This window comes from Eschrichtius robustus, chromosome 13 (assembly GCF_028021215.1).
Source record: "Eschrichtius robustus isolate mEscRob2 chromosome 13, mEscRob2.pri, whole genome shotgun sequence".
In the NCBI taxonomy this organism is placed as follows: domain Eukaryota; kingdom Metazoa; phylum Chordata; class Mammalia; order Artiodactyla; family Eschrichtiidae; genus Eschrichtius; species Eschrichtius robustus.
In genome coordinates this window covers 19,615,346-19,639,065 of record NC_090836.1, presented here as the reverse complement: position 1 = coordinate 19,639,065, position 23,720 = coordinate 19,615,346, and the positions used below count along the sequence as shown (strand labels likewise).

The following is a 23,720-nucleotide window of genomic DNA, read 5'->3' as shown; positions in this document are numbered from 1 at the left end:
AAAGGGATAGAATATCCTCATGAAACCACAAAGTACCCCATTCCATTTCTTTGAGGATTAATCAGTCAACAACTAATTATTGAATTATCTACCAGACACATAGAGGCACAGCACTACGCCAAATCTAGGCAAGCCATGCCAAGATAAATACCTTCGTTTGTTTTAAAATTAACTCCATTGTTCTAATAAGGTAACTTTACAGAATACGTAAACCCAAATCAGTGATCGATTTTCCAGCAAGTGAATTTGAAAACTTTGATTGAAAATGTTCTAAACATTTTTAATCTCTCTTTCTTCCTACCCATAACAGTAAAACTGAAAATAAGCACTTATACAACCTGGCCAAATATTTAGATAAAGAATGAGTTTGTAACCAGCAATATCTTAAAATGTGTTTGAGTTATTCTATATGCTACTTAAATAGTTAAACTGTCAGCCTGGGATTTTGTATATATTCCTCATTAGGTTGCCTCCAAGACCCCAGGGTAGGTATATCTGCATTCTAAAATTTTGTATTTTTCCATGGTTTATATACCCCATAAAATGCCTTGAGAACTTTATGAGGGATGTTACATTAATATGTGTTATTATAAATATGATTTAAATATCTAAAGCATTACAGAGTGATTACTGTTCAATAAGGCAGCATGCATAAAATGGTTATCTCCACACTGTGCTTAGGTTTCTACAATATAATATAATGAATTGTTCAATATAGTTTGCATGCTATTTGTCTCTGTTTCTTCCTGGGCTCGAGGGAAGCTGATGTGCAATCCTCTAACAAGATGATCATAAATTGCAGAACAATAAACAGCCCTTGAGATTTTTAGATAGTATGTTGTTAGCATGCAATCCATCTTGGGAAACTTGATTTAATACCTCAAAGGAACATCTCTGACAATGCTCAACATTGTTTTAAAATGCTGCTAATCAATTAGTGCATTGGAGAATCCTAATGTCTCTGCCTCTTTCCTAGCCCATCCCAAGAACTTTGGCTGGTTATTTTGTAAAGCAAAAGATTTAGGGAGCCCCTGCGTGGATCCACTTGGGTTCCCCTGGAAAACATTAAAGGTAATCCTGCATGAAAGGAAGGATCAGCCAGCCTCCCTAAATCATCAAGATCAGTGAGGGTGTCATCTTCAAAATTCATTTCAATTTTTCTAAATTACCCTTCTTGTGGCCAAGAAGGATAAATTTAGATAAAAGGTAACTATTATTCTAAAGTCAAGACTATAAGTCAAGTACCCTCCCCCTCCAAAATGTATATATATTTGCTTTTTTTTTTTTTTTTTTACATGTTTCTTTTGGTGTATATAATGTATCTTGTAACTATGTATATTCGTATTATATTGGAGAATCTCAAGACATCTATAGATATGATCTAATCGTCACACATCTATTAACTCCTAAAGTAGAAACAAAAGTTAAAAAACCAACAGAAACAAAACCCACCCTGTGGAAAAAGAGATAATGTCAACAATTGCTTAGTTCATGATAGATCATTCAATTCTTTTTTCTACTGCATGAAATGTAATAATTAAAGTAACAATTGCTATGCAAAGGGGAGGATCATGACCTCCCCTTAAATTTTATGGTATTTCCTTCTTTTCTTAAATGGTGTCCTTTTATTTTTCTACATTAATTTACTGAAGACAATTCTCGGGCAGTTCCTCATCTTTCTTTCTATCTTTTGTTATGGTGCAATACTCTTGCTTTTTCAATATCCCCCAGACCCAGCTGGCTCCTGTTGCCTGCAGGGTGAAATCACAGGTTGTGTTGAGGGGAGACTCCCAGCTGTACCCCTCAACCATGCTTCCAGGGCAAGTTCACTCCGCTTATGCAGCTGGGACTAACTGGCTGGATTAAGAAACAAAGTGAAATAAACAAAGCAGTTAATCAGTCCAACTAAAAGAAACTTTTCCTTTTCCCTTAAACAACAAGGCTAAGTACCTGTTTTACCTGATTTATAAAAAAAAAAAAAAAAAAAAAAAAAAAAAAGGCAGCACCCTGTTCTGTCGATGTGTAAACACAGTCAATGATTTCCTCAGCCCAAAGTTAGTTTCCTCTGACAAACAGATAATTTCAACATTTTATGTCTGTTCTTTCCTTTAAAGATACATAGGGTATGCTTTTCTGGAAGCCGTCTAAACTTCATATTAACTCCCATACATAATGGGAATCCTTACCATATTTGCTCCCCTATGTAATGGGAAGCCAAAAGGTAAAAGCTTTTTTCTCCCCTCTCCAAATAATTGAACGAGTATTTAAGTAGCCTGGTTCATAATTTAGAGTCAGGATGAAGCTCATTTTTCTAATCCCTAAGAACTTTGAACAGTGTTATATTTCGCTTTCTTTGTAATGTTATTTCTAGACAAAGTGAGAAACAATCAATTTCTAAATTACATCTCTTGCTTTGCTCCATTGCTCCTTTTTGGAGCCGTTAGTACAGTTAAATAATAAATTACAATATAACTGACAATAATTGCTCGTGTGTTTTAAAAATTTATCAGTCCCATATGTATATTTGTTTGGTCTCACTACAATACTATAATGCAATTTGGCAGGTTATCCTCATTTTATGTAAGTAAAAATGGAGGCATAAAGTGGAAAAGCAGCCAAAGGAACAGGAAAAAGCCAAGGCCAAAGTCAGGTAATTTAAATATTTTAATACTTTTGTAGTGTTTTGATTGGAAAAGAGGCTTAGAGTAAAAATTGAGAGAATGTTTTGGTATTAGGTGTCTTTAAAAAATTATCCAAGAGTTCATTCTCACACTTTTTCTCTTTGTCCTCTGAGGTATCAATGAAACTTTATTACATACTGGTGCTTGCCAAATTCAGCTGTATTTAGCTTAGTAGTCCTTAATAAAATAAGTGATTCTGATCGCAGAATTGGTTTCAATAAATCCTATTCCCGTGTTATCTTTCATGGAACCTAAATGACATCTTCCTCATAGTCGAACCTTTCAATGATTTCAAAACCAAACAGGACTTGCCACACAGCAGGGGCTCCAAGGTTAGTACCTGTTTCATTGATTGTTATAGAAACCACTCTTGTTCAAAACATGAACTCCCAAGATATAAGGGGGAAAAATGACATGGTAGAGCTTCTTTCTTGTCGTTTCCTTTCTGTCCTGATCCTATTCAAGTGTCTTTTCTACAATTTTCTCCTTTCACCTCATTCAGATGTATCTCTGTAGTACAGTCCGACCCCATTTTTAAGTAATCAGAGGCTCATGGCTCAGTGTGTAGGTTATTCTGGTCCACTATTATCATTACTTCCTGAAGCTTTTGGGTGCCCTAGTACCATTCCTTTTCTTGTTAGTGTCTTTATCAGAAAGTGAAAACAAAAAGGCATTGAATTGAAACCAGTTTGTTTTGTGAATTTCTACTTCTATAGAGCCTTCCCAAAATGAATGGTTGAAAGATTTATTCTCTTCATTGGAGTAATCCAAACTTTATATACCATGAACACAGACAGTTAATAGTTAGGTTTTTAAAAAATAATCATACCTTCAAAAATGCTTTCTATCTACCCATTTCCAAGTCCCTGTTATTCAACAAACATTTCTTGGTCATTTTGTTGTGTTAGTTGCTGTACATAAAAAATTTTAAAGTGGAGACAATACAAAATGCTCTAATACAAGGTAGTGTATTATACTAGTATAAAAATATATTAATTGAATGCTACATATTACATTAATTAATTTATCTATGCCAAAGTGGGCATAGAAAATTAATTCTCTGGGAGAATCTAGGAAAGTTTTACAGGAGAGGTGGGTTTTGAGTTTGGTGTTGAACAATGGAATTAGATTGTAGACTTGAATACTAAGCTAAGACAAGAAAGGATTGACTTAACCTTTGGAACTTTTTTTTTTTTAAACAGATTTTTTAAAACTTTTTTTAATTTATTTTTTTATTTTTATTTTATGGCTGTGTTGGGTCTTCGTTTCTGTGCGAGGGCTTTCTCTAGTTGAGGCAAGTGGGGGCCACTCTTCATCGCGGTGCGCGGGCCTCTCACTATCGCAGCCTCTCTTGTTGCGGAGCACAGGCTCCAGACGTGCAGGCTCAGTACTTGTGGCTCACGGGCCCAGCCGCTCCGCGGCATGTGGGATCTTCCCAGACCAGGGCTCGAACCTGTGTCCCCTGCATTGGCAGGCAGATTCTCAACCACTGCGCCACCAGGGAAGCCCTGGAACTTTAATATCTCCATCTGTATTACCAAATAGAACGTAAAACATGAAATGATACTGACCTGTTAAATGGTAGGAAGACATACCTGGCCTGGGGCAATGACTAGACTCTGAACACAAGCACTCTCTCCACAAGCATGACAGCACCTGAAGGACCAGACTTGCTCCCCAAATCACATGCAAGTTGGAAAAAGTAAAAAAAAAAAAAAAGAAGAAAAGAAAAAGAAAGGAGTCACCAGTGATTTTTAAAGCTAGAGAATAAGAGGATCCCACGACTTAATTCATAACATTTAAGTTATTCTCTAATTGCTTTCTATTCTTAAATTTCCTCCAGCCTTTTGATATTTAGATTATCTTTTACTTAGATTATCTTTTATTATCCTGTAATAGAACATGTCTGATTCTTTGACTTCTCTCTCAAGTAAAAACTGGAACTTGAAAGTCAGAGTAACCGGATGATGCTTTTAAAAAGCAATGCCATCAAAAGCATTTGAAATTAGTCCCATTTACTTGAAATATACGATTTTTGAAAATGGGTCTTAATAAACAATCTGAAGGTAATAGATATGTTAAACAGCAGAGTCCTAGTCACCTTCATTGACTCCCCACACAGAGACCCTTTACCAATTCAAGTGCCTTTCTCAGATGCATGCAACGCCTCTCATGATGAGTTACTATATTAATTACTTTACTCTTACCCCCAATTTTTCTGAATATATATGAGTTTCCAAGTACTCTGCCAGGAGGTGAGGACAGGAGGATAGGAAGTGTATAACCCATCTTCAACGATCATAAGTTTTTCCTTTTTTGTGTGATTCTGAAGCATTTATTGCCCTGACGGTGCAGGGTGTTCACTGGGCAGCTTGGCTGCAGCCCAACTCCTCCCTTCCCTGCCACGTGCTTTTACACAGGTGTGTAAAGGGGACCCTTATATTGCAAAGAGATTTTCAGTCTCTCAGGGAATAGGACCAGGGGCTTTTCTTGGGCCTCAGTCTTGGGCACTGGCTTTCAGAGAGGGTTTGTACTTCCCTGTCATCTCCTTGGGCAACGGCACCAGGCCCGGGCAGGGCACCTGCCCCTCCATCTCACAGATGCACTCCCACTTTCAGGGGCCAAAGTGGGCTGGGTGAGAAAGCTGATTTTTCTCCTGCTCCTCTTTCTTGAGGGTTTCCTCATTCTTCCCCAGAATCTTTTTGAGGTGCTCCACGACCTGCTTATTGCTCTTGGTCTCCACGTCCACGAGGACTTGCTCCCCAGAATCGAAGTAGAACCGCAGGAAGGGTGTCAGCGTCATGTTCTTAAACATCATGATCTGCACCCAGGGGTTCTTGTACTGGATCTGAGGTATGTTGAAACACACGAATTTCCTGGCGCCTTCGCCCAGCTCCCCGTGCGTGTTGTAGCTCACCGTCATGACCTTCACCGAGTCCTTGAACACCACGTCCGTCCCCCTGGCCCAGGTACTGCAGGGTGCGGCGGATCGGGGAAGCGGCCCGTCACAGGCACGCGGGCGGCGGAGGGGCCGGACCCCCGGCCGCGAACCCAGCAGCGCGAAGAGAAGAGACGAGCGCAGCCGATGCCTCCAGGGCGGCCCTCGCGCAGCTTCTCCAATGATCATAATTTTTAAATGAGATTTTTCTGAAATGAAAATACTTGAAGGCAAGAAACATGTCATATATATACACCTGTATACCCCCAATAGCTATGAGTACTAGCAAGTTACCTAATTTCTCTGGCTCTCATGTTGATTTTTCAGAGGGTTATCTTGGGAGTTAAATGAGCTAGTGTATCTAAAACTCATCATAAACACTCACATATTATACAGGCATACCTCGTTTTACTGTGCTGCGCTTTATCGTGCCTCACAGATACTGTGTATTTTACAAATTGAAGGTTTGTGGCACCCCCGAGTCGAGCAAATCTACCGGTGCCATTTTTACTAAAGCATTTGCTCACTTCATGTCTTTGTGTCACATTGTGGTAATTCTCTCAGTATTTCAACTTTTTCATTTTTATTATATTTGTTATGGTGATCTGCGGTCAATTATCTTTGATGTTACTACTGTGACTCACTGAAGACTCAGATGATGGGCAGCATTTTTTAGTAGTAAAGTATTTTTTAATTAAGGTGTATGTACATTGTTTTTTTAAGACCTAATGCTATTGCACAATTAATAGACTACAGTATAGTGTAAATGTAACTTATGTATGCACTGGGAAACCAAAAAAAATGTGTGACGCGCTTTATTGTCGTGGGTCTGAAACAGAACCCACAATGTCTTTGAGGTATGCCTGTATTTATTGCACAGAGTAGATGTTCTATTGAGATTTAGTGAAATGAATGACTAATTTAATTGGGCCCTCTCTTCTTTGCAGTTTCCAGATTGAGAATTAACATCTTACTTACCAAACGAACTTATTGTTTAATTAAAGGCTACTTGCTAATATCACATTTCATTGACACTGAAAGGCAGATATGTTGCTGTCATTACGGAAGTTGACTTGGCTTCAAAGCAGTTCTGTTGTCTTCATGAAATTGTACTTTGTGACTTTCTCTCTGCATGTCACTTCTAAACTCCAGCAAGAAAATAATGATGGGCAACATTACAGTAAAAGCGACTGTCTCTTCTATTCCTTATCTTCTTTTCTAGAATCCTCCTTGCAGCAGGGATTCACTGCCATATGGAGGTATGCTTCCGTGCTGTCAGGATGTGGACCTGTGGTGCGGTACAAAACTCCCTTTTCCTCACTAAAGGCGTGCAAAAGTCTAAAAATAAATCTTCTGCTCGTTCATCCTTCACTTTTTAGCAAACCTCTGGGGACAACTGCCAGCCAGGCAGTTCAGGGGAGGAAAGTGAAGCTGAAGTATTCAGAGGGCAAAGCAGGGAGGCAGAGACTCATGATACAGGATTGGAATTAAAGCCAGGGGGAGGTCAAGAACTTGCTAGTAAGATGTTGCCCATCATGTTTTACATTAAGTTAGTCCTGGAGGACTTTCCTCCCCTAAACTCTAAGAGGGAAGAGATAGCTGGTGAGTCAACTGGGCTGTTGCTGTGTATAAGGACTTAGAATTACAGCAAAAGCGATGGGCTGGAAGAGGTGAAGACTGGCATTCTTGCTCGTCCTCAAGGCCCAGCATCTGTGCAAAAACTGTGACTCCTTGCAAAGGTGGTCTTCTTTATTGTTCTGATCTTACAGCCTCTGAAACTCTTGCCGCCCAAATACCCCCTCACTTGTTTTGCCATCATGCCTAAAATCTCCATGCTACTTATCCTCTTATTGTAATGGACAGGTTATCTGGGAAGAACATCAGATAAAATCATTTCCAGCCACTCAAATTTTAAATCCAGTTAATTTATCAGTTTAGTTTTGTTCTCCAGTAAAACTCTAAGGGATTTAGACATGAAGTGGGCAACTTTCAAAGGGGGACGCTCTCCTTGAGGAAGGTAAGAGCAAAATCTTGATCACTAGACTGCCCAGGAAGAGTCCTCTGATAGTACTGGTACTCCAATAGGGCTAACAGGGAAGTGTGCACACAGGAAGTGATGGAGGGTGCTGAAGACCACCTTCACTTCAGTAAAGTGCCCAGAGGCTTCCTCTACTCTCTTTCCTTACTCCCTGGTGGAACAGTATTATTTCAGGACTAAGGCTTAGAGCATTTAATCGACAGCAAATAAACTGTGGGATTCTTAAGAGATGGCTCGTCTTTGTTCCTACCCAGATAAAAAGATTGAATTCCAAAACAGTAATATTGGATATCTATCTCTTAAAATGATATTCAGTTAAGAATATCTTTTGCTTTCCCCCCAGTTGTGTTCCATACAACCTAAGGAATATTCTAAAACAAAAGATGATGACCCTATCTTCAACTTAAACCCTCAGATTCTTGAAATTCTCAATACTGTTTTATTCATTTTCTTTATTTTGGATTCTCAGAAGTCCTGGTTTCTTTCTCATTAAAAAAAAAATCAGAATATTCTGGAAGTGGTGAGACTTCATTAAGGAAAATTCTGCCTCCGTTCTCTTTAGGCTCTGGAAGACTTGATAAAAGCAAATGTTATTGCAGAAGAAAATCATAGCTGAACTTTGAAACATTTTAAACTTACCTCCTTTTGGACCAAGTTTTATCAAATGAAGAACCGAGCTGTAGGATTACTCGAGAATAATATTTATATCTGAGCCTGGATTTGTATAGGAGAGTCTACAGATATTGTGAATTAAATCAAATAATTTAACTGCATACAATCTGGGTATTCTATTTGCTAGAGTTCCAGAACATTTTTTCTGTACTCTTCCCTTTAGAGATCTATATAGTCATGATCTCAAGAAATATAAATGGATAGACAGACATAGATATAATTTTCCCTACATATATACTTTTTCTTTCCAAAATGTCTATTGCTTGATCTGATTTAACTGGTATTGAGAGAGGGCTGAGATCCCTGGACAGATGTGGAGTATTTTTTTAAATGTTTTGTTAGGTTTGAAATATTTCTGTGTTTTAACTCTTTCTTTTAGACTGTTTGATCTTTCAACAATATCAAACATCTTGCTAGGTTTAAGATTTTAGCAAGTGCTTTTTCCTCTTTCATTTTTAAACTAACACGGATCCATTTATTCAAGGGAATTTTACTGAAAGCAGAAGTTGAAAAGAATACTTATTAAACAGCATCATGAAATAAGATCAGGCACATTAAATTGTTAACTTTATTGATTGACTATGTAAAGCATTCTAAACTCAGAGAGAAGCACTGAGGGGCTAAGTTCATTGCAGGGCAATTCAACAGAAATTCCATGCAATGTGAACTCAGATTTTAACACAAAATTAAAGGGCTTCAGGAATCGCACATTGCAGCTTGCACTAGACGTATGAGACATAAATATATGCATCTGCAAAGATGAAAAAAAAGCAATGCTTTTAAATTGTCTTAATATATCACTTAGAATTTCATGTTTCAGGTCTCAAGAAAGAATTACAACTTTCACAAACATAAAATACAGGTATATATAATCACCACTTTATGGACTCCTGCATAAAGACATATTGCAAAATCTTCTATTAATTGCCAAAATGATTACTCAGTTTCCTGATTTGTAGGGAAGAAGTTGATAACAAACCTACGAAACAAACAAACAAAAACTCTCCTTAAACCAGACACATAGAAAACAATCAACATGCCAAGTCGTTTCTTTTAACTCAGGTGTGCATACACCAAGGAGCGATGACAAACATGTCACTATAGCCACAGAAGGATTCTAATAACATAGGATATAGGACATAGAAGTATAACAAGATTCTCTGTCTCGATAAGAACTTGAAGTATTACTGCAAAGACAAGGCATATCCATGAAACGTTGAGATAACCTGTGCAAGGGTTAAATTAATGACTAAGCTCATGGGTGGGTGGAAACTGCATTCCCACCATAAACACCCCACTACAGAGCATTCATTTCCTCTTTTCCTCTGACTTATACCTAGCTGTTGCTTATTCTCCTGTGTTTTTTCCTCTCCTTGTAGCCTTTCTTACTTGACGTATGTAGGGGGTTATACTCTCCCTCCTCCCCTCTCCCCTTTGGTTACATGTGGTATCTGCAGATGCAGCCCACACAGTTCTCTCTATGAACATCCACTGATAGACAGGTGCAGAGATTGATCACGGCTCTGTAACAGTGCTGGAAATGGCCGCCAGTTGTGAAGAAGAATAACAGCTGGCAGCCATTCTGATTGGTGCTGGCACCGAGGCTTTCTTATGAGATCCAAATGCCTTGAGAACCAAATGTTCCTGGGATTCAGGCTTTCTGCAGCCAACAAAGCTTAGGTCAAAAAGCTAATTGGCTACTTGAAACTTTACTTAGATATCTTCAAGAGAAATAAAAAGGGTTGTTTCTGTTCACTCACGTATGCATATACCAAGGAGCGATGGCTAAACAGATAGACAAGAAAAAGCCAAATGCTTCCTTGAAAGAGCTCTCCTTTCAAGGTAAGACGAGGAAAGGTTTTGAAATAACAATGCAAAATACCTTTTCTATAGAAGCCAAACTGTTATTTCGTACATTCACCACGTAATTATGTCTTTGGTGATATAAAATCTTCTCCATTGTAATTGTTGAAAGCTGAACAAGTCTAGAAAGTGAAAGAAAAGAAAGAAAGAAAGGAAAGAAAGAAAGATAGAAAGAAAGAAAGAAAGAAAGAAAGAAAGAAAGAAAGAAAGAAAGAAAGAAAGAAAGAAAGAAAGAAAGAAAGAAAGAAAAAGAAAGAGAGACCCTTTACAGAAGAGAGTTTGGTGCAATTCAAATAGAAATCACAACGCCACACCAATAAAACACTACTTCCTAAAGTTTCCCTATCTTTGCCTATGTGAAACATTGTTGTTCTTTCCCCTTTGCCCCATACTCAAATGCCAGGGCCACAGTAGGGCATGACACAAAGAGTGAAACAGTCCTGTGGCATTCTGATTAGACTCTAACAAAAGCACTTTCCGAAATGCTGTTTCACTAGTGGACAGTTCAATAAAAGAGGGAACTGGGAGGGCAGAACCTCCTGGACACTGTCATTAATGAACATCCTGTCCACACTGACCTCTGCGTATTGCTGTGCCAGCCACCACACAGAGCAGGCCACAGACACGCTCCCTGCTACTCTTTAAAGTTTACAATGGAGAACAGATGACAATAGGCTGAGACAACTGATAACACTGTAAGATCATGTACTGAAATTAAAGCATCAAGCAAATAGAAAGAAAAAAAAAATTGAGCTGTAATGTACAATAGATTAGGATATAAAAAGTCACTCTATGTCATTCATTGAGAAGGAGCTTCATTTTTAGTTAATGAGGAAAAGTCTAATCAGGGAGGTGGAGCTTGAAGAGGTCTTTATGTAAAGAAATCAGATGAGGAATTTGGCAAACTAGGGGGAGGACAGTGCACCAGAGGTGGGGATCATAGGCTGACAAGGTAAAGCATTGGGTAAGGGCAGGAGACAGATTGACATCGGCCAAGCGGAGGGCATGGACTGAAGCCCAGGGTGAGAAAAGAGATTGTAGCTAGATAGCACCTGATACAAAATTAAAGCTCAATTTTTGTTTGCTCTAGAATTTTATTATACCATAACATGAATGAATGCATCTATAGCACATGCGTTACTTCCCACCTTGAAGTAGGCAGCTGTCTGCTGCCTATTTGCCATTCCGCCTCAGGTGGCATAGGTAAGGGAGAAGAGTGCGGCCCGGGTGGGTGTCTGAACTGAATGTGACCACTTCCTTTGATGGTGCTTCAGCGGTAGGCTCTGAGGAGAGAGAGATCTTGAGTGAGAAGCAAAGAATACAAAAACCACAGAGGAAAGAAAGAACATTCATTCATTTTGCTTCTTCTTCCACTTTTATTATTAGAGTTAGTTGTGGGTTTAATTTGATGCTTGGTTTCTGTGTATGAATGTAGATAGTATCTCATGAACTCATTTCTATTTATTTGCAGCATTACCTCCTTTGAGCTAATGTGAATTTTTATTTTCTAAAGGGGATCCTCTTCCCCAGGTAATGTGATCTATTAACCAACCATCACGAATGTTATCCAGCCCATTTGAAGCTAGTTCAATTTGACCAGCAAGGTAACACTCTTGAATAAACAAAACTCAAATGTATAATTGTGGGAAGCTACTTGCCTTATTAATATTGCCCTGAGCTTTTTCATAGTCCAGTGTCACCGTTTTGTAAAAGCCTAAGTTTCCAAACCATGAGAGCATATGAAGGTTGAGGTGGTCTAGACAAGAACAATCAAAGAAAGGTTAAAGGGGCTCTGGAGAAAGGTTATAGGAATTGGCACTATGTCACCCGGGAAAGAGAAAATGAAAGAGCAAAGACCAGACTTAAGTAATTGGGAAAACGTGGTTGATTTGTATATGTAAACACTTCAGTTAGACTAAAGGAAGAACTCTTAAAGTAGGAATGCACAACTGAGATTCTGGAACCGTAGCAATGGTGATCTTTAAGACTGGGATGGACACACTTGTCCAGTGCAGAAACTCACCTGTCTGGGGACACCTCAGGCTTGATGCAGACCATCTCTTCCAAACCTGTCATTTGATGTTACTTCCTGCCTAGTGCGTATGTAAGATGATATGAAAAATGAGGTGTTGCTCGAAATCTTTATTAGTGACCTCACATTCATTGTTAGAAAGAATCAGGAGGGTCAGTGTCATCTCCTTTTGTCTCAAATCTGAGATTGTTCTCTCCTCTTCTACCACAAATTCAGATTTGCTTTCTTTTCAGCAGAATTTTCTTGGGAAAATTCAAGACTAATAAAGAACTGTGTATTTGGTTCACTACTCATATATTTTCTCATTATTGTGCTTCTTTCACTCGGTTAGTAGAGTTTTTTTTTTTAATCAATATAAACAGTATCTTTTCTTTTTTAAGATTTCCATTTTCATAGTATCATTACTGACACTGACAGCTGCCTAACAGTCATGTGAAATATATAATTGCCCAAGGAAGAACATTCCATGACCGATTCTTTCTCTTTCATATTAAAAAGAAGTTAGACAGGCTTGCTAAGCCCCAGGCTTCAGAACTTTATGTCAGCTCAGGAATTCTTTTTATTTTCCAGATATTATATTCATATATTTTTCTACATGTATCAAATGATTTTCGCTGGAATAAGTTTAGTAATATAGGTCTTCCCTGCTTTGTCCCAGGGATTGCCTTTTTGCACTTGTTCTAGATCTTTGTCTAGAGCACCACTCCCAGGTCCAAAAAGACAGAGATAATTCATGCCCTTAATTACTATGTCTCTAGTAACAGTATAAACATCTCCCCAAATTTCAGATATTATCTAAACTGCTTTCTAAATTTTGAGTTTGAATTTAACGTAGACTTTTAATTTTTTTAAAGGGAATGTCAGCACATATACATTTTTTTTTTCCTGATGGTGCTTTGATTATTCTTTCACTGTTTGCTGAAAGAACCATCCTTCAAGGCACACCCCTGACTGCATTAACATTCTTTCACTTCCCGAACTCTCTCTACCCCTTTTACCTTATCAAAAACTCTCATTCAGGACTAAAAAGGAAATACCTGAACTTTTTATGAAGTTTTTATCTTTTCTCAAGGACACATCATTCTGATTCCCTTAACATTTTCTAATTGCTCATTTTAATAGCCCTGATCATTTTTTGTTATGATCTTTTGGACCCCCTCCAAATAATCAGTGAGTATGACATTCCTTTTTGTTTTTGCAAACTGGTAGGGAAAAGATGATATTATATCATGGCAGAGAGTGATTCCCAAGGAATAAAATCTTCAGGACAGTTAGAGAATTGAGGGCTGAGAAATTAATGTAGGCTGTGCAATTTATGTCAGACTGCATCTTGGTCGTAGACTTCAGGCTACTGTCATTTTAAGTTACTTTCTTTATGCCTTTGTACATTTCCCTCTAGCCACAGCCCACTTCGAGTAAAAATGAGGTAGATAGGAGTATTTCTTTGTCTCTTTCTTATCACCCTCCGAACACTACAGGTCTTTAAGGCCCTGCTCTGTATCTTCCCCGTTTATTTTTGGGGTCCTAGGAAGATGTCTCACGTATACTCATGAACAAATTCACATGGCTATTCTTCATTTTCTCCACTATCAATAGTACATGTGCATATTTTCATTCTTGCCATAGGTGGTTCCCGTTATCAAGAGAAACAAGGCCACTTCAGAGTACCAAAGCTGCCATTCTGTCCAGATTTTTATGAGGTACTGTTCTGAGGTCCCCTGACATGGCCATGCCATTGCCACCATGGTTAGTGCCACTGCTTTACCGGAGCATGTGATGGCTCCAGAATTTCTATGTAAGAGGTGTCTGGGCACAGCAGTTGGGTGGGGAGTGGGAAGAGGAAGCTTGTCAAAATTTGTTCTGAGGCTTTGTTTGTATTATTTATTTAGATTTTGGGTTTCCTAGTGTACCTTTAGAGGTTAAGGCGTTGATGGATATTAGCTAACTCAGGAGCCTTCATCGGAGTGTGACCGAGGCTGTGGTGATGTCTCAGGACTAATTCAGGGCGGCAGTCAACTCCAGGGGACAGGTTTTTAGGGTTTGAGATTAGCTCCTGACACTAAGTCATTGCTCAGGGCTCCTTTGCAAACATTCACTCCTCAAAACTCACTACATTCTTATAAACTCAAGATGGTAAAGAAGATGGGGGCACAGAAGCATCCATGGTAGCAAATTCTTCTTGGAAGTGACACTCTGTTTTGTCTCCCAAGGGTCACCTTAGGAAGGAGTTGTTTTTTCTGCTCCCATCCTCTTTACTTTTGCATGGAATCCCAAGGCTGGTGGGGAGTCGAGGGAGATGACAAACATGGTGGCCATGTTGGGATGCCCAATTTGAAGAGAAACTTTGTTTTTCCAGACATGTCTGTGCCAACTGGAGATTCAATGTGACAAACTCCTTGTGCATCTGGGCCTGGCAAGAACCCTGGAAAGGAAGGAAGGCACACGTAATGATAAGAGCGAACACAATGGTCTTTTCCCCATCACGGCATTGTCAATCAAGGGGAAACATTATGACTCGGGTTGGAGAACAAGGAGGAATTATCGAAAGGGGCTCTGAGGGCTGAAAACAAACTTTTGCTTTTTAAAATACTGTACTCCTCAATTTATTTGTTTATTCCCCATCTTTTAGTTGGTAATTTCATTTTTCTTTTATTATTATTTTAATTTTGGATTATTGTTAATGTGTATCCTTTTAAATCTTGTTGCAAGATTTTATAGTTTGACTTTGCTCTGGAAGAGAATTTTATGTTTTTACACTTTTGCTATTTTCTTTCAGTTCGTTTTATTCCTCAACTTTTAAAAATGTTAACTACTTTTCTAATTATTTTACTTTTATTCCATAAGTTACCTTTCTTTTTTCTTGGGGGGGGGGCTCCACTTTGTTTAATCATCTTTATTTATTTATTTATTTTACTGAGATTATTCCTTTTTCATTTGATACTTCTCTTTTGGAATTGTTTTTACATCTTCTTTATAGAAGTCAGGAAGGAGGCATGGTCATGGAGGCAGAGAAAGTCACCAAAACAGGGAAGCCTTGAGAACAGTGACACTTCTGTGCTCCCTTAATAGTTCCCAAATCCCTTTTAATGTTGAATCTGCTAAAACTTTAACTTGAGTGACTCAGGAGACCACCAAGTTTCAAATTTCCTCCCAGGATAATGCTAATATTACCTGCACTAACAGCGCATTCGAACTGCCCAAATGGTGGTGTTTTCTCAGTTCCCTTATGAAGGGAAACATTATTTAAAATCCACAGTCTCTGCCGTATATGACTGTAGACATTGGGCAGAGCTCCAGCTCAGAGCTGGGCAAAGTCACACAAAACAGAGGGAGGTAAGAGATTCCTTTCAGGCAAACATTAACAAAATATCCCTAGTTTGACTTCAACAAGGACTTAGGCTGTCTTTACATTTTCACTAAGGCACTCTGAAAGGTGACATTGGAGAGGCTTCTTGATGGGTCTATCACAAGGAGTTATGAAGGGTAAACCAAAGCTAAATGCATTTTGATTTTTTGGGTACTATGGACTGTCGAGGAAGAAGAGAGCATCTTTTCTTCCAAAGAAGAGATCTACATGGTTTTGTTGTAAAGGTCTGAATGTTAAAAACAAAAACAAACAAAAACAACCAAAATAACTCCAAATTAATTAAACTTTAAGGAGAAAACCCTCAAAGAGGAGAAGTTGGAAGAAATGGAAATGCCTTGATCAGGAGGCATCATGAACATTCAGCCTCAGGGAATGGCAAGCGTTGAAGGGGTCTTCAAAGGTGGTGAGATCTGTGCCTCAATGCCCTGACTCTTTTATGGGCTGTGAAATGCTTGGGGAAAATAGCCTTCAATGCTGAAGTCTTGAAAGCAGAAGCAACTGGTCACTCACATCATGTTCAAAATCCAAGAAGGAGCAGGAAGCCATTTTTATAGGCATGAATCCTATGAATTTGTATAACTTGCTGGGTTGTATTTAAAAGATTATCTTGATTTGTCTTCATGGCTTTAATCATCATTATGACTTACTAAATTTGATGGTGCTCATCCCTCCTTAAGTCCCTTAATTTCCTCTTATTTGAGAGAGAAAATAATTCCTTTAGTGGTGCTGACAGCATTCCACCCCACATTTAATCCTGTATTAGGATACTGTCCTAAATGTTTTCCCTACTAAAGACCTATATTCCCAGATTTTCCCTTTCTCTCCAGAAGAGGAAAAATTTATCTGAAGTTATTAAAGCATTAACTTTAACAACAACAATTTAAAAGCAAGCTAAAGTCTAGTGCTAGGAGGATGATTATATAAATTACGAAACAATGGCATTATGGAATATTATATGACCAAATTATAATAACAAACAATGTAATGAAAGGAATAGTATTATTGGGGTAAAAAGAAACATGTAAAACTTCATGTGTTTTGCAGAAAACTCATCAACTAACCACAAGGCCTCCCTATTTGGGAACTAAAAAGCATATTTATAAACCACTTCAGGAATAAAAAGAAAATCTAAATAGAAATGATAAACATTTACAACTATATGACCATGAAAACACCATATATCAAACTTCTTAATAAATTAGAAAGAATAAAAATAAATAAGTGTTCGGCTCAAGAAACTGTCAGAAGGAAAGTAAAATAAATCCAAATAAAATGGCAGGAAGTAAATATAAAACAGAAATAATGAAATAGAATACTACAACCAATGGTAAAAATCAACAAATCCAAAAGATCGTTCTTTAAAAGCCTAACAAAGTAGATAAGACCCTGGAAAACTAATTAAGAGAGAAAGCAAAAATAACAGGAATAAGAAAGAGGAAATAACTACAGAGGAGTAGAGATATTAAAATCCATAAGTGACTATTGTAAGTAAATTTACTTAATAAAAATTTGGAAGTCTAGACAAAATGAAAATGAAAAAAATTAGAGAGCTATAAATTAATGAAAAATGTTTTGAATGGACCAATTACAGTAAGAGAAACTAAAATGGTGGTAAAGATACCGATCTTCAAAAGACATCAGACAAAGATGATTTTATAGGAGAGATCTACTAAACCATCAAGGAACGATCATATTCCTATCTTTCATAATTTGTTTTACAATATGAAATATGATGGTAATTATGCAACTAACTTTTTGCGGTTGGTAATTTTTAATACAAAACCAGGCAAAAACTTCACAGAAAAATCAATTGGTGGATAATTTCATTATGGAGGTAGATACAAAATTATGTATGTTAAATTAATACAGCTGTCCATCCCAATAACAATGCATCATAACCAAATTTGGTCATCCCTGGAATGCAAAGGAAGTTCAATATCAGAAAACCTAGCAGTGTAAAACATTGTAATTCATTTTTAACAGATCTGGGGTAAAAAAAAAATATTGAGGTATAGGATTTGCCCTGAAATAAATGAAAAATTTCCATGATCATCCAGAACAAAAACTGAGGTGAACTTCCATTTTCTGGGGCCAAAAGAGAATCTGGGGGGGGCCTGCCCTTTGTTGTGTGGGGATAACCTCCTGATGGGAGGAGGGCGGTAACTCTGCCATTTAAAGATCTGCCGGTGGTAATGGTAGTGAATTTTGCTTAGACTATGGGAGTCCTAAGACGAGACAGCTTAAAGTGATATAAGCTATATGGTGTGTCTCTTTTCTCAAGCCCTCAGCAAGTCTTGTTTACTTTCTCCCTGTTGTCTGAGTTGTATTACAGCAAGTTGAAAGATCAGTGCTCCTTCTCCATGGCCAGAGTGGCGCCATCAGATACGGAGGAGACTGGTGCCCAGCAGAGCACCCATCCCATGAAGGTCAGAAGCCATGGCCACAATGTGACATTGAGACAATAAGCCTGCAGCGATATAAACTGAGGGGTACAATTTGGGGGTGATGATTATAACAAATATATCAGTGGGGAAGTATATCAGAATCAACCTATGTATTAAAAGGATGGGGAATCTCATTCTTTAGCCCCAGTCTGAAAAGTCCAGGAGGTAGGCATTTTTCATTTCCTCCTAAACTCTAATATATCTTAAGTTTTTTTATTTTCTAGAATTTCTTCTTTTTTCCATTTATTTTGTATTTTTTTTCTAGTTTCATTTAGTAGAAATATAATATGATAATATCTACCATTTATGCAGATTCAGACTCAGTAAATAATAATTCATTATTTCATTTAATTCTCACACTGCAGGGAGATATTATTTTCTACATGTTAGAGCTGAGGACACTGGAGTTTAGAAAAAGATTTGCCAAGGTGAGTAGAAGAGCCATGATTTGAACCATTATTTACCTGGATCTGAAAACTTTGCCCTTACTCACTAAACTGTATTGCCTGTTCTCTATCCTTTTGATTTTAAAAATTATAAATGATAGCTTTCTCATTCACCCCTACTTCCAGCTCTCCTTAGCAATGTCTGGTTATGATCAGACTTTAAAATTATTGTCTTTAGGAGGGCTGTGAAATGCGTATAACTTTTTTTTTTAATAGATCTTTATTGGAGTATAATTGCTTCACAATAATTGCTTTATTGGAGTATAATAGTTTCTGTTGTACAACAAAGTGAATCAGCCATATGCATACATATATCCCCATATACCCTTCCTCTTGAGTCTCCTTCCCACCCTCCCTATCCCACCCCTCTAGGTCATAGCACATCACCGATCTGATCTCCCTGTGCTATGCTGCTGCTTCCCATTAGCTAACTATTTTACATTTGGTAGTGTATATATGTCAATGCTACTCTCACTTCGCCCCAGCTTCCCCCTCCCCTGCCTACCCCCTGTTCTCAAGTCAGTTCTCTATGTCTATGCCTTTATGCACACACCCAACATCATACACAAAAATAAACAGGTATACCTTTAATGAACATTTATCTGTCATATCAATCAACGTTTGGTGCAGGAAAAATAAAAAAACTTTCTACATATACTGAGAATGAAGAGATTAATAGAGAATTTGGGAATTTACAAAATTATTGGAAGAGTTGGGGAAGTAGCCTTTAGGCTTGTCTGAGGTTAATTCTGGAAATCGTGAGTTGAAATCACACACTCCATTGCTGCCAATCAGTGACTAGAATATCCCTTCTACTGCTGCATGGGCTGCAAATACTTACAACCCAGGTAGCTAGAGAATGGACACTGGTAGCCTGGTGAAGACATTTCCTTCCACTCTGCGTGCCTGCCAAAACTGTCGAAAGGGACAGGGAAAAATGGCCCCCTCTTATCTCTGCCTTGTGAACTTCCCCTGAGTACACCTAACAGACAGGACTTAGCTTCCATCTGGAATCCTCACAGCTAGAGCGTCTAGAAATGTATTTTTAGCTTTCTCCACATTCCAAATAAGACAGGAAGCATGGAACCCACACTCCCCACCGCGCCAGATGCATCCTGAAGTTGAGGAACTTCCAAGTGCTCGTTGGGCCCATGAATTTTTTTCTCCTATGAATTGAATGTTCACATCCATTGCTGATTTTCTTTTCAGCTGGTTGCCTTTTCCTTATAATTTATAGGCATTTATTTATTAACTTATTCTGAACATTAACCATCCATTGGTTGTATGCACTACAGATACCTTTTTTTAGTCTGTGTGGGTTTTTTGTCATAAAAGAAACTTTTATTATAACGTCATCAAATTTATCAATGATCTTCTTTATGATTTGTGCTTCTTGTGCATTTTTCAAAAGTTATTCTCTAACCTGAGGTCATAAGCCAAGTCTGTACATTTTCTTCTAAATGTTTTAAAGTTTTACTCTTCACATTTAGGTTTCTATCCATCCGGAATGTGTTTTTGAGAACTGTAAGAGAGAGAAGTGTAATTTTTATTTCATATTATAACAAACAAATAACTGCACAATTTCACCATGCATTATTTCATCCTTTCCTTTACTGATATGTAATGACCTTCCTATCATGAATTCTGTTCCCTTTTGTACTTGGGACTCTTCCACAGCTCTTTAATTTGGTCCAATTATCTTTTTGTCTATTTCTATTGCAATACCACAGTTTTAATTCCCATATTTTTATAATATATTTTTATGACTCAGAGTTAGTGCTAAGTTCTTATTCTTTTTCTTTTAAATCACTGGCACTTCTTGACCCTTTACCGTCGCATAAGGATTTTAAAATCAGTAAGTTCTCATTAAAAGAAGTTGGGGTTTTGTTTAGATTTGTATGATATTTATAGATTAACTTGGAGATAACGTACACTTGATGTTCAAATATCGAGTATTCATATACTCATGCATGACCCACTTTATTTGGGTGGATCTTCTTTGATGTCTTTCAATACATTTTCTAAATGTCTTCATAAAGTCCTTACATATATTTTGTTAAACTTATTAATAGGTACATTACTGCTTTTTGAATGGAAGCATCTTATCTTGCTAGTTTTTATTTTTGTTTGTTGATGGTGTATAGAAACACCATTAATCCTACAACCTAGCTAAACTTGAATTTGTTCTTACAGATTCATTTGGATTTTTTTCTTATAGCTAATCATAGTGTCTGAGAATATTGACAATTTTGTTTTTCCCTTTCCAGTCCTTACACCTCCTATTTCTTGTGCATGTGCTAAGAAGTCCAGCACAACTTTGAATAGCTAATACACGTGGATTAGGGGCCAGCTGGTTCTCACCAGGGGTGCTAATCTGTAAGGGGCGCTAAAACTTCAGTGGAACAAATCAAATATATGGTGCCAAAAAACTCAGGTTTCCACAAGCAATTCCTTATAATTTTGGCAAAACGAATATTGGTCCTGCTCCCACCAAAGTGGAGATGCCCTGAATGGAAATTTATTAAAAAACTACCCTTTGCCAGCCAACTCTGAAGCTAGTTCGTAGACAGTCACCTGAACTTGGCAGCTAAAGTTCTGAAACAAAAAATGATTGCATAGTGCTATTTACTGGAAACAAGTGATTTTCCTTATTACCTAAATTTTAATCACTTTACTGTGATGCTTCCCAAATGTACCTGGTTCAGAAAAAAAAAAAAGGAAGGTGGAATGTAAACCTTAAGAATTGGAAAACATTTTGCCTTTTTTACTTCAGTCACTGGAAGCAAATTACTAAGCAAATTTATATGTGAATATAATATTTGTTAATAGAAAATTGGTGTCTCTCCATCTTCACTAAATCAGTTTAAATGAAAATTGCTTAACGATTATTTTCAAAGGGGACCAAATTATTAGCTTGTTCAAGTTAAGTCCTGTGAAAAAAGGATCTGAGCGTGATACACCTTTGAGAATGTTTTGATTACCTAAGTTCACCACTGTGTCAGAAAGTTAAGCATAATTGTGTGCACACATACACACACAGACACACTCAAATATCTAAATTTAGATCAGAGGTTATGGGCATTTGTCCACCTGCCTTTTGGGGTGAAAGGGCCCTTTGATATACATTTGACATATCCTTGATTTTCCTTCCTCCTTTAATTCACAGAGAAACATTTATATTATTTCAGTCTTTGTTTTCAGACAATTTTTTGGATCTAGGCCAACATCTCATAATTCAGTCCTGCCACTCACTCATTTCACTTCTGCTTGAAGTTTTTCTTTTTCCTTTTTTCTATCTCCATGCCATGCTTTCTTTTGATCTCTGTTAGTTTTTTAATCTTTTTTCTTTTTCCTGTCACTCACTCTGTAGCAGCTCAGAAGCTCTGTAAGAGTGAGGAGAAAGATACTAACCAAGGCTGATGTGTGTGTGTGTGTGTGTGTGTGGAGAGAGAGAGGGAGAGAGAGAGAGAGAGAGAGGGAGAGAGAGAGGGAGAGAGAGAGGGAGTGAGAGAGAGATTTGAAGAACAAAAAGGAGACTGAGCCAAGGATAAACAAAACTTGTGTAGATCAGCTACCAAGTAGGTCTGAGATATATATACATATAATAGGTTACACATTTAGAACAAGCTACTGTGTAGGTTGCCAAGTAATAAGTATACTTTTTCAATTATAGACACAAGAAAGGTTTAAAAACACACACAGTGTGTTTATTAAAGATGAAAGTAAAGTAATAACAATTAGAATAAGTATGAATTTGATGAGAACTAAACAAATAGCAGAGGAAATTCCCAGTTGAGCATAATATATACAGAGAACCGTTTTATTCCTAAGAGAGCAAATATTTATTATCTGAGTCCACTTCAAAGTTTATTTGAATACCTGACACAGGCCCCTACCTCCCGTGCTGTTTAGAGATAGATATTTGTCAGAGGACCTTACTGGAAGACTCCCAGCTGCTGTTGAATATTCACGCTACAAGTGATCACTTCCAAATGGTCCTGCCTTTTTCCATCGAAATCATCAGAAGCAGAAACAGAAGTGCTACCAACTGTACTGCTTTTCCACAGGAGCCTGCTTTCTAGTGGAGAGACGTAGACATAAAAACAAGCCAGTGCAGTACAGTTATCGTGCTTGAGAGTAAAACTGTAAAGAAAGCAGTGGAGCATGGAAGAGAGGGCGGGCAGTCCCACTGGAGAAGGAGGACAGTCAGGAAGAGCTTCTAGTGGAGGGATCACCCAGAGCAGGAGGTCTGGGAGGCTGGGCGATTTCAAAATCCCATGAGACATTAGCGCTATTCTGCACACTAGGGTTTGTGGGTGGTGGGATGCACACTAGGAAATGAGTATAGACAGGCGAGTGGCATTCACTGAGGAGCCTTATGACTTGCTATGGAATTTGGAATGAAAATGAAAACTTTGTATAACCACTTAACACCAAAGCCAATGAGGTTTGTTTTTATTTTTGGTTGTGTTGGGTCTTTGTTGCTACGCGCAGGGCACTACTTTTTGTTGCAGTGCGCGGGCTTCTCATTGCGGTGGCTTGCCTTGCTGCAGAGTACGGGCTTCAGGTGCGCGGGCTTCAGTAGTTGCAGTGCGTGGGCTCAGTTGTTGTGGCTCACGGGCTCTAGAATGCAGGCTCAGTAGTTGTGGCGCACAGGCTTCGTTGCTCTGCGGCATGTGGGATCTTCCCGGACCAGGGCTCGAACCCGTGTCCTCTGCATTGGCAGGCGGATTCTTAAGCACTGTGCCACTGGGGAAGTCCACCAATGAGGTTTTAACAGGACATTTTTTGGTGCTTCTTTAATTCTAAAATTTTTAATAAATTTTTCAGATTTTAATAAAAAATTTAAAAGTATTAAAATTGTTTTAAATTTTAATTAAAAATTTAGTAAAATGAGGTGTAATACAGATCTTATTTGAAAGATGGTGGCCAGTTTCTATATTCTATGAAGACAGAAGAAAAAGAAATGGGTTGCAAATGCAGTATCTCAATTGATTCCATTTAAGGGTAAGGAGCATTTTTAGGTAGTGGAGGCTATTAGCCATAGTTGTGGTTATATACATGTTTTCTCTGGAGGTTTTTAATTAATGACAGTTTTGCCTGTCTGAATTATTTAAAGTGTTGTTCTGACCAGATGTAAGCAGCTGAACAGGACAGGTACTCATGCTTCTTTTTGATTCATGGTCTAATCTGGGAACATCACCTAATGACCAAATGGGCTCCCTCACTGGAAAGGATA

At 38.0% G+C, this 23,720-nt stretch overlaps 1 pseudogene; it reads right to left on the bottom strand.

Moving 5' to 3' along the window:
- Window positions 1–5,178: 5,178 nt before the first annotated feature.
- Window positions 5,179–12,250, bottom strand: LOC137775763 (small ribosomal subunit protein mS25 pseudogene; annotated as a pseudogene).
- Window positions 12,251–23,720: the final 11,470 nt, after the last annotated feature.